Source organism: Callionymus lyra, unplaced genomic scaffold (genome assembly GCF_982586985.1).
Source record: "Callionymus lyra unplaced genomic scaffold, fCalLyr1.hap1.1 HAP1_SCAFFOLD_63, whole genome shotgun sequence".
NCBI classification, from domain to species: Eukaryota; Metazoa; Chordata; class Actinopteri; order Syngnathiformes; family Callionymidae; genus Callionymus; species Callionymus lyra.
Window position 1 is genome coordinate 170,001 of NW_028258571.1, and position 10,000 is coordinate 180,000.

Genomic DNA, 10,000 nt, shown 5'->3' on the forward strand with positions numbered 1-10,000 from the left:
CTAGGTGGTTGCGCTCGTGACATCAAAAAGACCACTTTTTGCAGAGCAGTCACACTCGGAAAAAATTTCTTTCGTCAGGCAAAAGAACCAGAGTTCTCAGCGGTCATCCACTCCAACCTTGTCCGACTTTGAGGCACCAGGCTCGGCCACCCTCCGAGCCTTTTCACTCCCTCTCCTGTTATGGTGCCTCCCTATTAACCTCTAGGTGGTTGCGCTCGTGACATCAAAAAGACCACTTTTTGCAGAGCAGTCACACTCGGAAAAAATTTCTTTCGTCTGGCAAAAGAACCAGAGTTTTCAGCGGTCATCCACTCCAACCTTGTCCGATTTTGAGGCACCAGGCTCGGCCACCGTCCGAGCCTTTTCACTCCCTCTCCTGTTATGGTGCCTCCCTATTAACCTCTAGGTGGTTGCGCTCGTGACATCAAAAAGACCACTTTTTGCAGAGCAGTCACACTCGGAAAAAATTTCTTTCGTCTGGCAAAAGAACCAGAGTGTTCAGCGGTCATCCACTCCAACCTTGTCCGATTTTGAGGCACCAGGCTCGGCCACCCTCCGAGCCTTTTCACTCCCTCTCCTGTTATGGTGCCTCCCTATTAACCTCTAGGTGGTTGCGCTCGTGACATCAAAAAGACCACTTTTTTCAGAGCAGTCACACTCGGGAAAAATTTCTTTCGTCTGGCAAAAGAACCAGAGTTTTCAGCGGTCATCCACTCCAACCTTGTCCGATTTTGAGGCACCAGGCTCGGCCACCCTCCGAGCCTTTTCACTCCCTCTCCTGTTATGGTGCCTCCCTATTAACCTCTAGGTGGTTGCGCTCGTGACATCAAAAATACCACTTTTTGCAGAGCAGTCACACTCGGAAAAAATTTCTTTCGTCTGGCAAAAGAACCAGAGTTTTCAGCGGTCATCCACTCCAACCTTGTCCGATTTTGAGGCACCAGGCTCGGCCACCCTCCGAGCCTTTTCACTCCCTCTCCTGTTATGGTGCCTCCCTATTAACCTCTAGGTGGTTGCGCTCGTGACATCAAAAAGACCACTTTTTGCAGAGCAGTCACACTCGGGAAAAATTTCTTTCGTCTGGCAAAAGAACCAGAGTTTTCAGCGGTCATCCACTCCAACCTTGTCCGATTTTGAGGCACCAGGCTCGGCCACCGTCCGAGCCTTTTCACTCCCTCTCCTGTTATGGTGCCTCCCTATTAACCTCTAGGTGGTTGCGCTCGTGACATCAAAAAGACCACTTTTTTCAGAGCAGTCACACTCGGGAAAAATTTCTTTCGTCTGGCAAAAGAACCAGAGTTATCAGCGGTCATCCACTCCAACCTTGTCCGACGTTGAGGCACCGATGTCGGCCAAGTTCTGAGCGTTCCACCGCCGAATGCCACTGGTCCTCAACACAGCGGACTTCCAATCCAACCTTGTCCGACTTTGAGGCACCGAAGTCGGCCTCAGCCCGAGCCTTCCCCCGCCGACCTCACTGGAGCCCGCCATCCAGGGACCGGCGGAGGTCGCCCGCATGACCGCGGCAAAGTGTCTCAAAGTCGGGCACGACCGCTCGAGTCACCCGCCAACCCGGTCCGGGGCACCTCCAGGGACCGGCGGAGGTCGCCCGCATGACCGCGGCAAAGTGTCTCAAAGTCGGGCATGACCGCTCGAGTCACCCGCCAACCCGGTCCGGGGCACCTCCAGGGACCGGCGGAGGACGCCCGCATGACCGCGACAAAGTGTCTCAAAGTCGGGCACGACCGCTCGAGTCACCCGCCAACCCGGTCCGGGGCACCTCCAGGGACCGGCGGAGGACGCCCGCATGACCGCGACAAAGTGTCTCAAAGTCGGGCACGACCGCTCGAGTCACCCGCCAACCCGGTCCGGGGCACCTCCAGGGACCGGCGGAGGACGCCCGCATGACCGCGACAAAGTGTCTCAAAGTCGGGCACGACCGCTCGAGTCACCCGCCAACCCGGTCCGGGGCACCTCCAGGGACCGGCGGAGGACGCCCGCATGACCGCGACAAAGTGTCTCAAAGTCGGGCAGGACCGCTCGAGTCACCCGCCAACCCGGTCCGGGGCACCTCCAGGGACCGGCGGAGGACGCCCGCATGACCGCGACAAAGTGTCTCAAAGTCGGGCACGACCGCTCGAGTCACCCGCCAACCCGGTCCGGGGCACCTCCAGGGACCGGCGGAGGACGCCCGCATGACCGCGACAAAGTGTCTCAAAGTCGGTCATGACCGTTCGAGTCACCCGCCAACCCGGTCCGGGGCACCTCCAGGGACCGGCGGAGGAGGCCCGCATGACCGCGACAAAGTGTCTCAAAGTCGGGCACAACCGCTCGAGTCACCCGCCAACCCGGTCCGGGGCACCTCCAGGGACCGGCGGAGGACGCCCGCATGACCGCGACAAAGTGTCTCAAAGTCGGGCACGACCGCTCGAGTCACCCGCCAACCCGGTCCGGGGCACCTCCAGGGACCGGCGGAGGACGCCCGCATGACCGCGACAAAGTGTCTCAAAGTCGGGCATGACCGCTCGAGTCACCCGCCAACCCGGTCCGGGGCACCTCCAGGGACCGGCGGAGGACGCCCGCATGACCGCGACAAAGTGTCTCAAAGTCGGGCATGACTGCTCGAGTCACCCGCCAACCCGGTCCGGGGCACCTCCAGGGACCGGCGGAGGACGCCCGCATGACCGCGACAAAGTGTCTCAAAGTCGGGCACGACCGCTCGAGTCACCCGCCAACCCGGTCCGGGGCACCTCCAGGGACCGGCGGAGGACGCCCGCATGACCGCGACAAAGTGTCTCAAAGTCGGGCACGACCGCTCGAGTCACCCGCCAACCCGGTCCGGGGCACCTCCAGGGACCGGCGGAGGTCGCCCGCATGACCGCGACAAAGTGTCTCAAAGTCGGGCATGACCGCTCGAGTCACCCGCCAACCCGGTCCGGGGCACCTCCGGGGACCGGCGGAGGACGCCCGCATGACCGCGACAAAGGGTCTCAAAGTCGGGCAGGACCGCTCGAGTCACCCGCCAACCCGGTCCGGGGCACCTCCGGGGAGCAGTGGAGGTCGCTCGCATGACCGCGACAAAGTGTCTCAAAGTCGGGCATGACCGCTCGAGTCGCCCGCCATCCCGGTCCGGAGCTCAACACTTTGTCGTTTTTTCCACTCCCTCCCCATTAACCTCTAGGTGGTTGCGCTCGTGACATCAAAAAGACCACTTTTTGCAGAGCAGTCACACTCGGAAAAAATTCGTTTCGTCTGGCAAAAGAACCAGAGTTCTCAGCGGGCTTCCAGTCCAACCTTGTCCGATTTTGAGGCACCAGGCTCGGCCACAGTCCGAGCCCATTCACTCCCTCCCCTGTTGTACTCGCTCCCTATTAACCTCTAGGTGGTTGCGCTCGTGACATCAAAAAGACCACTTTTTGAGGAGCAGTCACACTTAGGAAAAATCCGTTTGCGCTCACACCATCCCTCCCCATTAACCTCTAGGTGGTTGCGCTCGTGACATCAAAAAGACCACTTTTTGAGGAGCAGTCACACTTAGGAAAAATCCGTTTGCGCTCACACCATCCCTCCCCATTAACCTCTAGGTGGTTGCGCTCGTGACATCAAAAAGACCACTTTTTGAGGAGCAGTCAGACACCGAGGTTTTCTGGATTTATGTCCGTTTTCCTGGTTCTCTGACTCGGGCACCTTGTGACCGACATCCCCCCCTTCCCTGGTTCTATTTTGCCGATACTTTGGTGAGTTTTCTACCCGCAAACCAAGCCCCCCAAGCCCGCCGCCTGGTGGGGGAGCATGCCGCCTGGCCCGGTTCTATTTTAGGTCACTTTGGTGAGTTTTCTACCCGCAAACCAAGCCCCCCAAGCCCGCCGCCTGGTGGGGGAAGAGGCCCCCTGGTCCCGGTTCTATTTTAGGACACTTTGGTGAGTTTTCTACCCGCAAACCAAGCCCCCCAAGCCCGCCGCCTGGTGGGGGAAGATGCCCCCTGGTCCCGGTTCTATTTTAGGACACTTTGGTGAGTTTTCTACCCGCAAACCAAGCCCCCCAAGCCCGCCGCCTGGTGGGGGAAGATGCCCCCTGGTCCCGGTTCTATTTTAGGACACTTTGGTGAGTTTTCTACCCGCAAACCAAGCCCCCCAAGCCCGCCGCCTGGTGGGGGAACATGCCCCCTGGTCCCGGTTCTATTTTAGGACACTTTGGTGAGTTTTCTACCCGCAAACCAAGCCCCCCAAGCCCGCCGCCTGGTGGGGGAACATGCCGCCTAGCCCGGTTCTATTTTAGGTCACTTTGGTGAGTTTTCTACCCGCAAACCAAGCCCCCCAAGCCCGCCGCCTGGTGGGGGAAGAGGCCCCCTGGTCCCGGTTCTATTTTAGGACACTTTGGTGAGTTTTCTACCCGCAAACCAAGCCCCCCAAGCCCGCCGCCTGGTGGGGGAACATGCCCCCTGGTCCTGGTTCTATTTTAGGACACTTTGGTGAGTTTTCTACCCGCAAACCAAGCCCCCCAAGCCCGCCGCCTGGTGGGGGAGCATGCCCCCTGGTCCCGGTTCTATTTTAGGACACTTTGGTGAGTTTTCTACCCGGAAACCAAGCCCCCCAAGCCCGCCACCTGGTGGGGGAAGAGGCCCCCTGGTCCCGGTTCTATTTTAGGACACTTTGGTGAGTTTTCTACCCACACTGCAGGTCCCCAAATGCCGCCATCTGGTGGGGGAACATGCCGCCTGCACCGGTTCTATTTTAAGTCACTTTGGTGAGTTTTCTGCCCACACTACGGGTCCCCAAATGCCGCCATCTGGTGGGGGAACATGCCGCCTGCACCGGTTCTATTTTAAGTCACTTTGGTGCGTTTTCTGCCCACACTACGGCTCCCCAAATGCCGCCATCTGGTGGGGGAACATGCCGCCTGCACCGGTTCTATTTTAAGTCACTTTGGTGAGTTTTCTGCCCACACTACGGGTCCCCAAATGCCGCCATCTGGTGGGGGAACATGCCGCCTGCACCGGTTCTATTTTAAGTCACTTTGGTGAGTTTTCTGCCCACACTACGGCTCCCCAAATGCCGCCATCTGGTGGGGGAACATGCCGCCTGCACCGGTTCTATTTTAAGTCACTTTGGTGAGTTTTCTGCCCACACTACGGCTCCCCAAATGCCGCCATCTGGTGGGGGAACATGCCGCCTGCACCGGTTCTATTTTAAGTCACTTTGGTGAGTTTTCTACCCACACTACGGGTCCCCAAATGCCGCCATCTGGTGGGGGAACATGCCGCCTGCACCGGTTCTATTTTAAGTCACTTTGGTGAGTTTTCTACCCACACTACGGGTCCCCAAATGCCGCCATCTGGTGGGGGAACATGCCGCCTGCACCGGTTCTATTTTAAGTCACTTTGGTGAGTTTTCTGCCCACACTACGGGTCCCCAAATGCCGCCATCTGGTGGGGGAACATGCCGCCTGCACCGGTTCTATTTTAAGTCACTTTGGTGAGTTTTCTGCCCACACTACGGGTCCCCAAATGCCGCCACCTGGTGGGGGAACTGCCGCCTAGTCCCGGTTCTATTTTAGGTCACTTTTCTCACTTTCTGACCCACAAATAATGCCCCAAATGCCGCCGCCTGGTGGGGGGAACTGCCGCCTAGTCCCGGTTCTATTTTAGGTCACTTTTCTCACTTTCTGACCCACAAATAATGCCCCAAATGCCGCCGCCTGGTGGGGGGAACTGCCGCCTAGTCCCGGTTCTATTTTAGGTCACTTTTCTCACTTTCTGACCCACAAATAATGCCCCAAATGCCGCCGCCTGGTGGGGGGAACTGCCGCCTAGTCCCGGTTCTATTTTAGGTCACTTTTCTCACTTTCTGACCCACAAATAATGCCCCAAATGCCGCCGCCTGGTGGGGGGAACTGCCGCCTAGTCCCGGTTCTATTTTAGGTCACTTTTCTCACTTTCTGACCCACAAATAATGCCCCAAATGCCGCCGCCTGGTGGGGGGAACTGCCGCCTAGTCCCGGTTCTATTTTAGGTCACTTTTCTCACTTTCTGACCCACAAATAATGCCCCAAATGCCGCCGCCTGGTGGGGGGAACTGCCGCCTAGTCCCGGTTCTATTTTAGGTCACTTTTCTCACTTTCTGACCCACAAATAATGCCCCAAATGCCGCCGCCTGGTGGGGGGAACTGCCGCCTAGTCCCGGTTCTATTTTAGGTCACTTTTCTCACTTTCTGACCCACAAATAATGCCCCAAATGCCGCCGCCTGGTGGGGGGAACTGCCGCCTAGTCCCGGTTCTATTTTAGGTCACTTTTCTCACTTTCTGACCCACAAATAATGCCCCAAATGCCGCCGCCTGGTGGGGGGAACTGCCGCCTAGTCCCGGTTCTATTTTAGGTCACTTTTCTCACTTTCTGACCCACAAATAATGCCCCAAATGCCGCCGCCTGGTGGGGGGAACTGCCGCCTAGTCCCGGTTCTATTTTAGGTCACTTTTCTCACTTTCTGACCCACAAATAATGCCCCAAATGCCGCCGCCTGGTGGGGGGAACTGCCGCCTAGTCCCGGTTCTATTTTAGGTCACTTTTCTCACTTTCTTACCCACAAATAATGCCCCAAATGCCGCCGCCTGGTGGGGGGAACTGCCGCCTAGTCCCGGTTCTATTTTAGGTCACTTTTCTCACTTTTCTACCCACAAATAATGGCAAAAAAAAATGCTTACAGCACCCAGTATTCCCAGGCGGTCTCCCATCCAAGTACTAACTGGGCCCGACCCTGCTTGGCTTCCGAGATCAGACGAGATCGGGCTCATTCAGGGTGGTGTGGCCGTAAGCGAGGGAAGCGCTTGTGAAATGCCCCAAAGTGTTGAAAATGTTCCCCAGGCCCCTGGTTCCCCATCCCCGCAGGAGGAGGCTCCCCAGGCCCCCTGGTTCCCCATCCCCGCAGGAGGAGGCTCCCCAGGCCCCCTGGTGCAGGAGGAGGCTCCCCAGGCCCCTGGTTCCCCATCCCCGCAGGAGGAGGCTCCCCAGGCCCCCTGGTTCCCCATCCCCGCAGGAGGAGGCTCCCCAGGCCCCATGGTTCCCCATCACCGCAGGAGGAGGCTCCCCAGGCCCCCTGGTTCCCCATCCCCGCAGGAGGAGGCTCCCCAGGCCCCCTGGTGCAGGAGGAGGCTCCCCAGGCCCCCTGGTTCCCCATCCCCGCAGGAGGAGGCTCCCCAGGCCCCCTGGTTCTCCATGCCCGCAGGAGGAGGCTCCCCAGGCCCCTGGTTCCCCATCCCCGCAGGAGGAGGCTCCCCAGGCCCCCTGGTTCTCCATGCCCGCAGGAGGAGGCTCCCCAGGCCCCCTGGTTCTCCATCCCCGCAGGAGGAGGCTCCCCAGGCCCCCTGGTTCTCCATCCCCGCAGGAGGAGGCTCCCCAGGCCCCCATGTTCTCCATGCCCGCAGGAGGAGGCTCCCCAGGCCCCTTGGTTCTCCATCCCCGCAGGAGTAGGCTCCCCAGGCGCCCTGGTTCTCCATCCCCGCAGGAGGAGGCTCCCCAGGCCCCCTGGTTCTCCATCCCCGCAGGAGGAGGCTCCCCAGGCCCCATGGTTCCCCATCACCGCAGGAGGAGGCTCCCCAGGCCCCCTGGTTCCCCATCCCCGCAGGAGGAGGCTCCCCAGGCCCCCTGGTTCTCCATCCCCGCAGGAGGAGGCTCCCCAGGCCCCCATGTTCTCCATGCCCGCAGGAGGAGGCTCCCCAGGCCCCTTGGTTCTCCATCCCCGCAGGAGGAGGCTCCCCAGGCCCCTGGTTCTCCATCCCCGCAGGAGGAGGCTCCCCAGGCGCCCTGGTTCTCCATCCCCGCAGGAGGAGGCTCCCCAGGCCCCCTGGTTCTCCATGCCCGCAGGAGGAGGCTCCCCAGGCCCCCTGGTTCTCCATCCCCGCAGGAGGAGGCTCCCCAGGCCCCCTGGTTCCCCATCCCCGCAGGAGGAGGCTCCCCAGGCCCCCTGGTTCTCCATGCCCGCAGGAGGAGGCTCCCCAGGCCCCCTGGTTCTCCATCCCCGCAGGAGGAGGCTCCCCAGGCCCCCATGTTCTCCATGCCCGCAGGAGGAGGCTCCCCAGGCCCCTTGGTTCTCCATCCCCGCAGGAGGAGGCTCCCCAGGCCCCTGGTTCCCCATCCCCGCAGGAGGAGGCTCCCCAGGCCCCCTGGTTCTCCATGCCCGCAGGAGGAGGCTCCCCAGGCCCCCTGGTTCTCCATGCCCGCAGGAGGAGGCTCCCCAGGCCCCCTGGTTCTCCATCCCCGCAGGAGGAGGCTCCCCAGGCCCCTGGTTCTCCATGCCCGCAGGAGGAGGCTCCCCAGGCCCCCTGGTTCTCCATGACCGCAGGAGGAGGCTCCCCAGGCCCCCTGGTTCTCCATCCCCGCAGGAGGAGGCTCCCCAGGCCCCCTGGTTCCCCATCCCCGCAGGAGGAGGCTCCCCAGGCCCCCTGGTTCCCCATCCCCGCAGGAGGAGGCTCCCCAGGCGCCCTGGTTCTCCATCCCCGCAGGAGGAGGCTCCCCAGGCCCCCTGGTTCTCCATGCCCGCAGGAGGAGGCTCCCCAGGCCCCCTGGTTCTCCATCCCCGCAGGAGGAGGCTCCCCAGGCCCCCTGGTTCCCCATCCCCGCAGGAGGAGGCTCCCCAGGCCCCCTGGTTCTCCATCCCCGCAGGAGGAGGCTCCCCAGGCCCCCATGTTCTCCATGCCCGCAGGAGGAGGCTCCCCAGGCCCCTTGGTTCCCCATCCCCGCAGGAGGAGGCTCCCCAGGCCCCTGGTTCTCCATCCCCGCAGGAGGAGGCTCCCCAGGCGCCCTGGTTCTCCATCCCCGCAGGAGGAGGCTCCCCAGGCCCCCTGGTTCTCCATGCCCGCAGGAGGAGGCTCCCCAGGCCCCCTGGTTCTCCATCCCCGCAGGAGGAGGCTCCCCAGGCCCCCTGGTTCCCCATCCCCGCAGGAGGAGGCTCCCCAGGCCCCCTGGTTCTCCATGCCCGCAGGAGGAGGCTCCCCAGGCCCCCTGGTTCTCCATCCCCGCAGGAGGAGGCTCCCCAGGCCCCCATGTTCTCCATGCCCGCAGGAGGAGGCTCCCCAGGCCCCTTGGTTCTCCATCCCCGCAGGAGGAGGCTCCCCAGGCCCCTGGTTCCCCATCCCCGCAGGAGGAGGCTCCCCAGGCCCCCTGGTTCTCCATGCCCGCAGGAGGAGGCTCCCCAGGCCCCCTGGTTCTCCATGCCCGCAGGAGGAGGCTCCCCAGGCCCCCTGGTTCTCCATCCCCGCAGGAGGAGGCTCCCCAGGCCCCTGGTTCTCCATGCCCGCAGGAGGAGGCTCCCCAGGCCCCCTGGTTCTCCATGACCGCAGGAGGAGGCTCCCCAGGCCCCCTGGTTCTCCATCCCCGCAGGAGGAGGCTCCCCAGGCCCCCTGGTTCCCCATCCCCGCAGGAGGAGGCTCCCCAGGCCCCCTGGTTCCCCATCCCCGCAGGAGGAGGCTCCCCAGGCGCCCTGGTTCTCCATCCCCGCAGGAGGAGGCTCCCCAGGCCCCCTGGTTCTCCATGCCCGCAGGAGGAGGCTCCCCAGGCCCCTGGTTGGGAGAGGGGGAAAAAGAGCAAAGTGTTTAAAAATGCCCCAAAGTGTTGAAAATGTTCCCCAGGCCCCTGGTTCCCCATCCCCGCAGGAGGAGGCTCCCAAGGCCCCCTGGTTGGGAGAGGGGGAAAAAGAGCAAAGTGTTTAAAAATGCCCCAAAGTGTTGAAAATGTTCCCCAGGCCCCTGGTTCCCCATCCCCGCAGGAGGAGGCTCCCCAGGCCCCCTGGTTGGGAGAGGGGGAAAAAGAGCAAAGTGTTTAAAAATGCCCCAAAGTGTTGAAAATGTTCCCCAGGCCCCTGGTTCCCCATCCCCGCAGGAGGAGGCTCCCAAGGCCCCCTGGTTGGGAGAGGGGGAAAAAGAGCAAAGTGTTTAAAAATGCCCCAAAGTGTTGAAAATGTTCCCCAGGCCCCTGGTTCCCCATCCCCGCAGGAGGAGGCTCCCCAG

The 10,000-nt window shown here is 61.7% G+C and overlaps 1 non-coding gene across 1 annotated transcript; it reads right to left on the reverse strand.

The window, feature by feature from the left end:
• Positions 1-6,693: 6,693 nt before the first annotated feature.
• Positions 6,694-6,812, reverse strand: LOC148058632 (5S ribosomal RNA). The gene has a single exon (XR_015709679.1). It is a non-coding gene; the product is annotated as a 5S ribosomal RNA (ribosomal RNA).
• Between the last annotated feature and the right edge of the window lie 3,188 nt (positions 6,813-10,000).